The following is a 14548-nucleotide window of genomic DNA, read 5'->3' on the forward strand; positions in this document are numbered from 1 at the left end:
TAGATAATGGGTTTGCAGTGAATTTGTTGCCCTTAGTGATGTTAAACGAACTGGCATATCGTCGTTCTCATTTACGCCATAGTGGGATGATGATATAAGGGTTTAATCAAGATGGACAAACGGCGCTCGGCAAGATCACATTGACATTGAAAATAGGTGAAATTGAGGTAATGACTACTTTAGTTGAAGTGGAAATATGCTAATATGTCCTAAAGGGGGGTGAATAGGACTTTTTAATATTTTAGGGTTATTTAAAATCCTATCAATCTAATCCTGAATAAATGTGCATGCATCAGGATTTTTTCAGAGTAACTCTAATGGCTTCCAAACCAAATAGAGGATCCAATCATAAAACTAATTGAAAGATAAATAAGATGCAAATCATTGTTTATGATGGATGTGACTGTATGTGAGGTATGATCTCAGATAATCAAATATGAAAGTATTTAAGGAAATCATATAAGTAATGGAAGACAAATATCAATCTCAAACACAGTCATTTTTGTAGTGGTTCAACTACTTGTTTACTCCACTTTCGGCAAATGCACTCAACCCTTTAGTGTACTGGATCTCACTAAAAGAGGTTTCACAACAGGTTCACCTCAAACTAGAGGTTTTAAATCGGGTTCACCTCTAACCAGTACAACCTATACTTAGGCTGACACACCGTGTCTACATGACACACTTTATGCTCCCATAAGCAAGGTCAACACACAGCACCCGATTTTAGGCCACACAGGCCAAGGATCCACTCGAGGAACCTCACAAGTTTATGCTCCTATGAGTAAGGGTCAACACAAAACACCCAAGTTTTAGACCACACCGGTCAAGGACCTACATAAGGACCTAAGAGTTTATGTTCTCCACAGAGCAAGGGTCAACACAAAGCACCCCCACGTACACTCCCGCCAGAGGCCTCCTATGAGGACTTGCAAGGGGTGAGAAACACCTCAGACCCAATCCTACAGAAGGAATGATCACAAGGGTCCTCTGGACTCTAATGACTTACAGATAAGTAGATGAACCCCATTCAGCGCATTGTCGAAGATCTCCTCCTTTGTTGATAAAGAATTTTCTGCTTCCTTGAACCACAACTCAAAAGATGTATCAATACATGGCGACAGGTTGGGTCAACGTTATGATGGAATCCTACTCTATTAAATGTTTTCCTATAAGGGAGATAGAGGGTGGATTGGGGAATGAACTTCCATGAGAGAAAAGGCTTAAGGTATCTGATCTAGGGTTAAACACTCAAAAGCACTCTCTATTTTCTTTATCCAACAACCAAGGGCAAGCTCTCATTAAATAAGCAAAAGGTTCCAACGGATATAAAATGGTCAAATTTTTGACAGAGTTCGATATCATCAAGCAGGGTCAATATCATCGAGCATATACTCTCGATAGCATCGACTGGCCGCTCAATGACACGAACTCAAATGTCAAATGCTTTTGAAACCTTTTGCCAGCTGGTCAAGGAAATCGAACGTGTGTCGATGTCATCGGATTTCGAACTTCGATTTCATCGGCACGAGGTTTGATTCCTCGACATTTGAAAATATGAGAGCACTTACCTTTGAAATATTTCAGGTAAACAATATGATCGAGCATCACTCGATATCATCGGAATTTGAATATCAATGATATCGAGGATAGTGTTGATTCATCGATAATTCCAAAGAATTTTCCTATAAGCTTACTGGACAGTTTATGTCCACATTCGATGACATCGACCATGCCTCGATATGCTCGATATTTGAATATCAATTTTATCGAGTGACCCTCGATCCGAGAAAAAATAACCTGAAAACTTTGTTGGATAAAAATGTGTCCCAATCCGATATCATCGAACAGCTTCCGATATCCTCGATATTTGAATTCTGAGGATATCGAGGATCTCTTCGATATATCGAAGATTACATGATTTACCTTAATAGAACTTTGGACACAACAGACCTGATGTCAATTTTATCGAGTCAACTCGATGGACTAGAGATTCAAATTTCGATGATATAGAACCATCTATCGATACATCGATAATACCATCTAGAGATCTTTGTGGTTGCTAGACATTTTATGTCCTCATTTCAATAATATTGAGTGAGCTTCGAGGACATCGATAACAAGGTTCGATTTCAATGAATCATGTATTGATAAATCAACAAAGGTAGAAAACTTAAAGATTTTTCCTGAGGTTTGGGAAAGTTTTCTAACCACAAAAACTTAGGGTGTTCTATTCAATTTTAAGGGATTTAATTACCTGGTGTTTTGGGACATGGGATGTGAGGTTAAGATTTACCTGTGATAAGTTCTGGCATACATCCAGTTGAGACAGATGCTTGATCAATCTTCCTATGGGGCTCCTCTGTCTAGCTAACTCAACGCTCACACTAATTGACAAACCAGGGCACTTTCAATAGGGAAGCTGATGATAGACGTTGTTTGTCATATCATCAATGCAGTAAGAATATATAATCTCCTTTTGGGAAGACCCTGGATGCACCAATATGGCATCGTACTGTCGACTCTCCATCAATGCTTCAAGTACCGTAAAGATGGGATTCAATGTAAGGTGATGGCTGAGGCAAAACCATATACAATAGCAGAGTCTTTCTTTGCCGATGCTGGTTATTATGACTAGTTCGCTAGTAAGGAATAAAAAAGGAAGCAATGATAATGAAACAGTAAAAGGTAAAACAAGCATAGTGCAGAATGGGGTCGCAAAGACAGAGTTATCCAAGAAATAGAATGCGAGGAAGAAATTTTATTTCGTGCCAAGACATCTGAGATGACCGGGGCAGCCTCCACTGACATTGTTATCGCCCATGCAGTTAGAAATTTTGCGGTTAAATTATACGATGCCGCTACCACAAGCAAAAAGAAAGAAACCATTCCCAGTTATGCCTAAGAGGTTCCACATTGAGGCTAGTATGAAAAACCCCAAACCTATTGAATTCTATGCAATGTCAGAGGCAGAGGCAGAAGAAAAGATAGATAATAAGATGAACTTTGCGAAGTTGACACCTGAAGATTTAGAAAGATACAGTTCTACTAGCAAAAGGATAATAAAGAACATGGGCTTCGAATGTGAAGAGCCAATTGGCTTAAACAGTGGAAAAGGTATCTTGATCTCAATTGGGGTCAATGAGAAAAAATGAGAAAAGTTCCGCGGATTGGGAGGAGAATCTTCGGTAAATATGATCACTGTAGAATCAGCGAATGAAAAAGAAGCTGAAATGATCAAACATCCTGAGGTGGCTCCAAAGTAGATGGAAGATGGGGGCAACCGACGATTGATAGCTTATGAGAAATAAATCTAGGGACAGAAAAAGAACCTCGGAATACATTCATAAGTGTCAGTCTCTCTGAACAAGAAGCTAATTGGTATATTAAACTTTTGAAAGAAAACAAAGATGTGTTTGCCTGGATGTACATTGAAATGTCAAGTCTGGAATCATTAGTAGTGATGCATCGGTTAAATATTTCTAAAGACAAGAGGCCGGTTAAACAAGCGCAGTGATGATTCCACCTAGAGTTAATCCCTTTGATCGAAGAAGAGGTGAATTAGATAATTAAAGTTGGGTTTATCAGAGAAGTCAAGTATCCTAAGTGAATATCAAACATTGTCCCGGTGAGAAAGAAGAACGGACAAATCAGAGTATGTGTCTACTTCAGAGACTCAAATGATGCGTGTCTGAAGGATGATTTTCCACTGCCGATCACTAAGCTGTTAATTAACAGTACAACTAAGTACAACGTTATGTCCTTTATGGATGGATACACTGGGTATAATCAGATACGAATGGCCCCGGAAGACGAGGAAGCCACGACATTCAGTACGTCACAGGGAATTTATTGTTACAAGGTCATGCCATTTGGTCTCAAGAATGCTGGCATAACATATCAGAGGGCGATGCAGAATATATTCCAAGACATAATGCACAAGCATGTTGAATGTTACGTGGATAATTTAGTGGTCAGGTCAAATGACCATGAAGAACATTGTGAACATCTGGCTTCAGTATTTTGTCCACTCAGGAAGAAGTAATTAAGGATGAATCCGTCTAAATGCGCATTCAATGTTTCATTGGAAAAGTTCCTCGGTTTTCTTGTCAGGCACTGAGGAATTGAAGTTAATCCGAGAAAGATCAGAGCTATTCAGGAAATGCCACCTCCAAAAACACTGAAGGAATTAAAAAGTTTGTAGGGAAAGTTGGCATATATTCATCGCTTTATCTCTAATCTCGCAGGAAGATGTCAGCCATTTTCCCATCTAATGAAGAAAGGGGTGGAATTTGTGTGGGACTAGTCATGCCACAATGCATTCGATTCAATCAAAGAATTGTTGAAACAACCCCCAGTACTAGCAGTGCCTGTGAAAAGTAAACCCCTCATTCTTTATATTTCTGCAGCAGAGAATTCATTGGGGGCCTTGTTAGCACAAACAAATGAGCAAGGGAAGGAGATCGCGTTGTATTATCTGAGCAAAACTTTGATAGGAGCTAAATACAACTATTCACCCATAGAGAAAGTGTTTTTAGCCCTGATCTTCGCGGTTCAGAAATTAAGGCATTACTATCTCTCCCATGATATAATATTGATTTCATGAGCAAATCCTCTAAAATTCTTAATGACAAGGCCAATGCTATCAAGGAGACTGGCCAAGTGGATGCTTTTACTGTCATAATATATGATCACACATGAACCGGTAAAAGCAGTAAAGGGACAAGCGATGGCAGATTTCGTGGCAGCCCACCCTGTGCCGAATAACGAAATGATCAGTGATGACTTTCCAAACGAGCAAGTGATGATGACAGAATTGTCTAGTTTGTGGCAAATGTACTTCGACGACGCTTTTAGGACTTCAGGAACGGGTGTTGGAGTAATATTTATTAGTCCGCAAGGTGACCTATTGTCATATTCTTTTACGTTAGGTGTAACCTGCACTAATAATAAAGTTGAATATTAAGCTCTCATTATAGGGATGGAAATAGCCTAGAAAATAAAGATAAAAGATTTACAGATTTTTATAACACCCCGTACTTTTCAGTACGTGGGTGTTACCAGAAAGACCAAATAGTTCATTTTAAATATGATATGATAGTATATATATTATACAATACGAAATAATTTTGTAATTATTTGTAATAATACATAGGTTACTTAAATTATTCAAATTACGTATATTCTTAAATTATTCAAATTACGTATATTATTTAAACCATATATAAAATAAATTGTATACCAACTCATTATTATATAACTTATGTATGATAATTAACACTTACATTTTATAATTTTTATCATATTATACTATATACAATATATATATCACTTAATAGTAGTTTTTTTATACTATACGTGCATATATAATTACAAAATAATAATAATAATAACAATATATTATAAATATCCATGATTTTAAATAAATACTTATCCATAGTTACTAATTTATTATACTAAACAAATATGTACATATAGTGTTATTATGTAATCTAAAGTAGATAGCGGCCCTGGTAGGCTCGCAAGTTAGATGAACGACCCTGATTGTGAGTGTGGATCCCGGATCTTCATCAGATCAATGATAAATGGCACTTAATGGCCATAATAAAGTAATATAGCCCACCTAAGCTATGGATCTACCCCGTTCTTTGGGCTAGACCCTAAGTCCGGCTGAGGAAACTAATGAACGGAGTGGATGGGATCACAGATATCACTATGGGCCCCACATTTGTTGCGAGTGCACAGCAGATACGTGTGCTCGCTGCGCACTAAAACCGGATGCCCGGTCAAAGTGCCTGGACCCGACTCCATTTCAAATGAGAGAAATTTCTCTCTTTCTCCCGCCAGCAATGGCGCTCGAAAAGGCCGTCCGTTGATTCGAACGGTGGTCTACCACCTCTGATCCCACGTCCGATCCAAACCGTCTTCCTTATAGAGGAAATTGAAGGCATCCAAACCCCCAAAGAATCGCATGCTGGATCCCACGTGCTGCTGCACAAACACAGGTGCGATCGGACTGTGTACAACCACTATACCAAAAACGAAAATTCCATGTTGGCAATCCGCGTGAGGGTTTTTTCCTTAAATCTCGACCGTCCAGTACAGGAAATCTCAACCATCCGTCTTCCCCTGGCTTAGGGCTTCCTTACCAGGCTAAAAAGCCACGTCCGGTTTCAGTTTTACTGGACGTACTTGAAGGCTGTTGCAAGCTGGGCGCAATCCAGGCCATCCATCCTCCATCCGATGGCTCAGGGAGCTTTAGGGCATAAAAAAAAGGAGCATATATTGCAGAGGATGCGCTGCTCCATTCATTTGCAGTCGCACTTCCCAAACTCGGCGATTTCTTTCTAAGCTTAAACCCACCACCAAAACCAACTATGAGCTTCGAAATCTCCCTCCTATTTGCCTCCTCGGACTGATTCTTACCATTCCCAAGGCTCGGATTGAAGAAAGCCCCGTCAGATGGCGATCTACCATTGAAGCCGAAGCTTCTTCCCCGGGAGCACAAGCTCCGCCCCGCTGTTGTCGCAACCTGAACCGAAGCAGGCTCATTACGTCATGCTGCTGAGCATGGTTTAAAGAGAAAGAAGGTGTTAGAAAAGAAGAGAAGAGAAAGAGAACGAGGGAGAGATGTTGCCACTGCTGCTACCGGCCATTGCCACACCAACTCGCTCCTGGTCTAGTCTAGAATTGCTGGACGGTACACCAAAAAAAAGAGGAAGAAAAAAGAAGAAAGAAAAATGAGGAAGAAGCTAGTGAGAGAGGAGAGAGAGAGAGAGTGAGGCTGATTGTTGCAGCACCCAACTCGAGCGAGTCGTGGTCGAGTCAAAATCGGTCCTGGCATTGCTGGACGTTCCAGCAATTAAAAAAAAAGGGGGAAAGCAGTAAAAGAAGAAGAGGGAGATAGAGAGTAGAGAAGAAGGAAAATAGAGAGAAAGAGAGAGAGGGTTGCACTCGAGTCAACTCGCTGCCGAGTTGAGTCCAAGTTGACTCGTTCCAGGTGCTTGTTGCACGTTCTAGCAATATAAGGAAAAAAAAAAGGGGGTAGAAGAAGAAGAGGGATAAGAGAATGAAAGAAGAGAGAGAGTGCTAGGAAGAAGAAAAGAAAAGAAAGAAATGATGGGAGAAGGAGAGTGAAAGAAGGTAGAGAAAAGAGATAGTGGGAGTGAGTCGACTCGGTGGGTCGTAGTTGAATCCACAACTTGTCGTTTGGCCAAATACGAGTTGCCAAGTTAAGCTATCAAGTCATGGTAAATTCATACCCATTTTTAGTCATTTTGTTGCTGAGTTAACTCGGTGGGTTTTCACCGAGTCCATTGTTTATAAATAGTTGGTTGCTAGCAATTTCATTAGCATTTTGACCAAGTCGTAGACACACAAGTAACAACCAGGATTGACTCTATCGGACTTCATCCGTGCTATCTAGCGGGCCACACACAACTAGATTACTTGACCAAGGTGATGACTCACCCTTTGAGCTTCCTACTTAGATTCACTAATCTGGACATAAATGATACTTTAATTCTATGTAGTTAGTAACTCTAAATTATTTAGTTTACTTATTTCTTCTCATGAATATGCTAATATGGTGCATGATTGGCTCATGTAACGTATGAATGTTGTGTCTCTTTAATGCTAGTAACATGAATGATTCGGTTGCCACATGTTGTAGAGTTTTGCATGTTGGGTTGCTAGCCATCTTGCGGTGTATGGTCGTACTGTGATTTCTGGGTGGAGCAGGTGTTCGCTTAGTGATTTCCTAGCCATTTGCGGTGTTCATGTATGATACGATTTTCGGGTGGTCTAGATTTTGTATGTTGCTTGTCTCTTCATCTTGCGGTATTTAGTCGTACCATGATTTTCGGGTGGAGCGGGTGTTCGCTTAGCGATTTCTTAGTCATCTTGCGGTGTTCACGTACGATATGATTTTCAGGTGAAGTAGACGTTGATATGTTGTTCTCTCTTCATCTTGCAGTGTTCAGTCGTACCATGATTTTCGGGTGGAGCGGGTGTTCGCTTAGCGATTTCCTAGCCATCTTATGGTGTTCACGTATAATATGATTTTCGAGTGGTCTAGAGTTTGTATGTTGTTTGTCTCTTCATCTTGTGGTGTTCAGTCATACCATTATTTCTAGGTGGAGCGGGTGTTCGCTTAGCGATTTCTTAGACATCTTGTAGTGTTCACATATGATATGATTTTCAAGTGAAGTAGATGTCGGTATGTTGTTCTCTCTTCATCTTGTGGTGTTCAATTGTACCATGATTTTTGAGTGGAGCGGGTGTTTGCTTAGTAATTTCCTAGCTATCTTGCGGTGTTCATGTACGATTTGATTTCCAGGTGAAGTAGAGGTTTAAAGCTTAATTTTCTAGCCATTTTATAGAGGTTGTAAGATTGACTATTTTGACTATCTGGACTGGACACGTCCCTTTGCATTGCAGTTTTCATTACATTCCCTTAATGTTGAAATTGCATTAACTAGCTTAATTTTGAATGCATGATCATGATTCTTGAATTGTGTTGTTTAAATTGCCCCTTGTCATATATTGCGATTTACGTTGGATTATGAATGATGAGTGCGTAATCTTAGAGGGTGCTCCTCACTGCGATAACCATTGACGCTATTAAACCGTTACAGTTGATGCAGGTGTAGAGCGAGTCGATGATGTTCACTGGGTCTCTAGAGCAGATCGGTTATCTGGGGAGCTAGGTGAGGTCCCTACGGCCCATATTGAGCTCCAACATTACATGATATATGTTTGGTTTTTATTATTAATGAGTTTTGTATTTGGGATTGTATAAGTCCTGTATGGGCGCTACATTTGGAATTTTGTAATGATCAGAATGTTTTTATACAATGCATGGATTAATCTAGCTTTATTGCTGTTAACTCTGATTAATGATAAATAGTTTAAATTAACACTAGATTTTATAAGCTAACGCTCGGGTTTTCGGGAAATGGGTTATATACTCGAGTCCTGAAAACACGGGGCGTTACAATTTTTAGCGATTTTAAGCTAATAATAAACCAGCTTACTACAGAATTTGAAATAAGGAAGTAAGAACTCCTCCCATATTATCGTTAAGCGCAACGATTATTGGAGCAATTTCAGGACGTTGAAATCAAGCATATACTAAGATCAGAAAACGCAAGGGCAGATGCCTTGCCTAGTTTGGCTGCAACCTTGACTTGTCCTAATCGAAGCCCTCTCCAAGTAACAATCGAAGAAAGGAGGTTTTTGCCGCCTGCTGAAGATGTCAAAGTTGCTAAAGTATTTCCTGTGTCATGTTTGGAGATTACAATTGATGATTGGTGCCAGCCTTTTGTAGATTATCTCAAACATGATATCTTGCCGGACGATCCAGTGCAAAGGTTGCAAATAAAGTAAAGGGGGAAGAAATGTGTAATAAAGAGCTTTACAGAAAGTCCTATAATGAGGTGCTGTTGAGATGCTTGGATACGAAAGAAGCAAATCAAATATTGTGTGAAGCACATTCAGGGGAATGCTGGGCTCATCAGGCTGGTAGAAATTTATTTCATCCAGTGCATCGAATGGGGTATTACTGGCCTACAATGTTCAACGATGCAATTGATTACGCACGACAATGTCACGAATGTCAAATACATGGGGATGTCATACATGTACCCCCTGAAGATTTGCATCAATCAGTAACTTCTTCGCCCTTCGCAGCTTGGGGACTTGATGTTATCGGTCCTATAAACCCATCATCATCCAGAGGAAAACAGTACATTTTGACAGCCACAGATTACTTCTCAAAGTGGACTGAAGTCATCGCGTTGAGAAATGTCAAAGAAAAGGACGTCGTGAATTTCATACGACAGTCAATAATATACCATTACAGTATTCCAAAGAAGATCATCACTGATAATGGGACCTCATTTAAGAACAGGGAAATGGAGAAATTGTGCCAAAAATTCGATATCCAGCATTCATTCTCGATGCCTTACTACCCGCCGGCTAATGGGTTAGCCGAACCATTCAACAAGACGATTGTGAAAATATTGAAGAAAAAAGTTGCAGGAAACAAACGTGATTGGGATGAGAAGTTGCAAGAAGCTCTATGGGCTTATCAAACTACTCACCGTACTACTACAAATACAACACCATATTCTTTGGTTTACGGGGTTGAAGCTGTTATTCCCATTGAAGTGCAAGTTGCATCGCTCAGAATAGCAATACATCAGTCGATTTTCAATGATGAAAAGTCTAAAATCAGGCTGGCAGAGTTGGATCTGCTAGATGAAAAGTGATTAACGGCCCAGCAGTGATTACAGTTATATCAATCAAGAATCTCTGCTACTTTTGATAGAAAGGTCAAGCATCGCTCCTTCAAAAAAGGCGATATGGTATTGATGTTGAAAAGACCGATAGTGGTCACTCGCAAGGCAGGGGGCAAGTTCAACCCTAAATGGGATGGCCCATACATAATATCAAAAGTATACTCTAATGGGGCCTATCAGGTGGTGGATCAAGATGTACGAGGCATAAGTATACCAGAGAATGCCTGTTTTGATCATCCCTGACCATATGCGCAGTTTTGATCCAGAAGATTTACAGCATAATTCTTCTCCATCAAAAGGGGGCAAGCAAGAGTATATAAAGGCAAAATTCTACATTTCTTTTTACATCTTTTTACATTGTATTTTTCTTTGAGTATTAATGAAGTGCAGGCCTTTAAAGCATATCATATTCAAGCAAGACAATGAAAAGCGCAAATGGTTATTGCCATATTGCCAATGGTTATTGCCAAAATGCCAAACAAATATCGCCAAATGCAAATCGCCAATGCGGCAATGACTATTGCCGAATCGCCAAAGCTATTATTACTAGCATTATCTCGCTAGCACAAGGCCATTTAAATTTATTAAAATCAATAGCACCACCAAGCTGAATACCATTTTAACCATAAGATTTTATTGACTATTATCAGCAAGCGCGATATGGTAATTTCAATTCATTATCTCAGTGAGGCTAGTTCATCATTTGTTGCAGCAAAATGAGCTTATAAAGCCAAATGCAAGGGTCACAACAGTAATGATGATTTATCACGCATGACAGCGAGAAAGACGCCGCTATAAAGCCGAATACGCATAAGGCTTATCATTTTTGGTGATGGTAATATGACAAAACTATACGGGTAGTAGTGTCGAAAATGGCCTTAAAAAGCCTGGAAAGAGCATCACACGCACCCATGTGGGCAGTGACCTATGCCATCTGTACAGCTTCAGGCAGCGTCATGTGGGCGGCCAGAGAGCGCCCCCTCGTGAATGGGTCTGACCTTGCAGATGAAGGAAAAGTGAGTCTCTAAAGTAAGATGACTCCCTAGATCCCTGGTTTGATTTCAGTGGTAACGCATGAGGACAGGTCTCTGAAGCAAAATGACCCCTCATTGATGAACTGGCAGCCTTAGACTTGGTACCCGATGGTAGCCTTGCACACCCTGTGAACTCTAGAGAGTTACTATGGCCAACCCTGTGCGTAAATCCTATTGAGTTCACTACCTCGATAGATTCACTGGGCCCCTCTGATGGATTGTGGTTTGTGAGCTCCTCGGCCACGATAAGCCATGTGAACTCTAGAGAGTTACAGCGGTCATTCGTGTAAGACCAACTCCAACTACTTAAGAGTCTAAACTATGATTGCTCCAACTACTTACGAGCCTAAACTATGTGTGCAACTAACTGGAACCGAAACTTAGTTCCACCCATTCTAAAATATCATATAGGCAATGCTATGCTAGCCATTATAATAGCTTATTACTTTGATTAGCATGTGTCTATCAAATATGCTTATGAGAATTGCTCAAGCTCAGAAATAATGTGAATCTTAAATCAATATGTAATTCTGAAAATGCATATACTTATATGTTCCATATAAAGATGCGATATCAAAATAAATGCAAGAAAGTAAAGTGTTATATTTCCTGTTCGAATACAATAATGTCAAGCTTGATTAGTACATTTACTATTTTCTACTATGAAGAAGATGAGCTTTCGATAATGATATGTTTGTCTTTTTGAGGAAAACGACGATGTTTTTCTGCCTCTTGTCCTCTTAATACTTCAGGAGTACTGCCTTCCATAATTCGCAAGGGAGGAGGAGGATAGAATTACAAAGAATCATCATTCTTTTTTGAAAAATCTAAAGATTTGCAGGTATTCTTCAGAGGCGTACTAAAGGTTATCCATCCCTTAAAGGTATCGGCCGGTTTCATTTCAAAGATAGTCTTTTGAAGAAATCTTTATGCAAAGTTGGCGTGGAAAGGGGATATGATCTGCTTCTTCAAAGTAGCCAATGCCTTGGTCTTTTTGATAACTTTTTAGTTACGGTGGAAGAATCCATATGGCATGATCTACTAGGTAATAATGTTTCACTAAGTAATACTGATGAGCTCACTAGCGCATCCAGCAATAAGAAGCATTAAACGGATAATTATAGCCAGGAATTATGAAACGCGAGCTGGTATGAATGTTCAGGAGCTGCTTCCATATCAGAGCCCAATTATATGGCCCAATTTCGTAACTTCTCATTTCTCTAGTAACAATATCGCAAATCTCCAGCACAGTTTGATCAAATCCAAATTGGCGAGCAAACCTACTAGGATAGTATGGTTCACTCCAGAATACGCTACCTTCCCTCAAAGGAAGAGTGTTAGATCTTATGGAGATAAGAAAAGAATGTTCACCAAATGAAATGGAATCATCGTCGATAACTATTATGTCTTCAGGAGAGCTAGTGAACAGAAATTAATGAAAGTCGATAGGATCATTGCTTTCTATCTTCCCAATGACCCAGCCATTCGACTTCTCGAACATCATTCTTAGTTGGTAATGTTGAAGACGGAGACGATCTAGGTTCGAATACGCTCTCCTAGAATCAGTGAATGTCTAAGGGAAATAAACTCCTAGCTAACCCACAAAGAAATGCCATGGGGCGCAGACAGAAAAAGAGTCAAAAGAAGAATTCTTGGAACTATAGATAACATCTCCAAAAGCATGATACAGGGAACACAGGACTGGGGGAGCCAGTGAGTATTTTCGGCCTTTTGCCATCGCACCTACAACTACGAAGAAGGATGGCCTTATAATGTCTGTTTGTTCAGAATCTGGGAATATCACTATGCTCAACCAGTAGGCTAAGAAGGCAGCTTGTTCACAGGAGGAACTGTATTCGGCAATACCCTTGGCATTCTGGCGGATGGTCTTGAGTTCTGTATGATTATGACCTACAAAGCTGTTAAGATGAAGAAATGATTGTTAAAATAGTTGTTGGGATGAAGAAATGATCGTTAAAATCAAACAATATAAGATTGAAGTTAAAAAGATAGAGGGAGAAATGCCATAATTTTTTAGAAAAGTAAGCTAGCCATTGAAGAGAAGTAATGCGATTAGGTTGAGGGAAGTTGGCTAGTGCACTAAGAGTTCAAGAGTGATCTTTGAAATTTCAAATTTACTGTCTCTTTCATAAACTAGAGCAAGCTCTCCATTAGAGGATACATAGGCATCGAAGATATTACCCATAATGGGAAGACCTATTATGCAAAGAAGATCCCATAAGGTGATACTCATTTTGCCAGAAGGAAGGTGTAACGAATTAGTAATTCGGGACCAAATATTGAGGAAGCCTCCAAAGATAACAGCATCCCCATGAAAATTCTTTAACGTAGCTATGATTGCATCAAAGAGATTGATTTGTTCCAAAATAGCTGTGTGTTTTCGAATGATGGCTCGAGCCCAAGCGCTGTAGAAATTACGAAGAGATAAGAGACCTATTGCTGAAAACCTCTCTGTGTTCCAAGGCAATCTCTCGGAGAAGAAGAATTATTGGGAAATTTTGAAATAATGAGTTAGGAAAGGATGTTGGGAATCATAACATGGACACAAGAATCTCATTTTATGAATTCTGCCAGCTCTCTGATAAGGCTCACTCTTTTCCAAATAACTTGTCAGAATTCGTGGCCCTTTTATGATCCAGTTATCTACAGAGACAAAGATATTTCGTCGATCAAATGGTTCACTATGAAGAATTGACTAGTGACATCTCAGGTTGATGGGAATAATAGTCAGTTTGTTAGTATGAGGGTTATGAAGCTCCAAGGTTTCTTCGTTTATTTCTACATAATTCCAAGAATGATGGAGAGGCTGTTTAGATCTTGAAGAAGATGAACGGTTCCTTATTCTCAAGGAGGATGTTGAAGAGTGATGCATAATGAATTAGAAGTTACTGGATTGAAGGTGAAAATTTTTGAAAGGCAGAAAAAAATTCAACAGAGTTTCGAAACAGGGATTTTTGGTGTTAAGTATTAGCGAGTTACGTGGGCGACTTGTGCTCGTGAGTTGCACCGGTAGCTTGCACAGAGAAGGAATTCTGGTTGTAGGAAGGACTTTGTAATGAAAGGAATGAACAAAAGTCTAGTATTTATAGACCAGTGGCAGTAACAAGTTGCACGGACCCGCGCAACTCAAGTTTTGCAAGGTGTTGATCCTTCAAGTTGACTTATAGAGAAGTCAAGTTTCAGATCAAGGGG

This window comes from Magnolia sinica, chromosome 5 (genome assembly GCF_029962835.1).
Source record: "Magnolia sinica isolate HGM2019 chromosome 5, MsV1, whole genome shotgun sequence".
Lineage (NCBI taxonomy): Eukaryota > Viridiplantae > Streptophyta > Magnoliopsida > Magnoliales > Magnoliaceae > Magnolia > Magnolia sinica.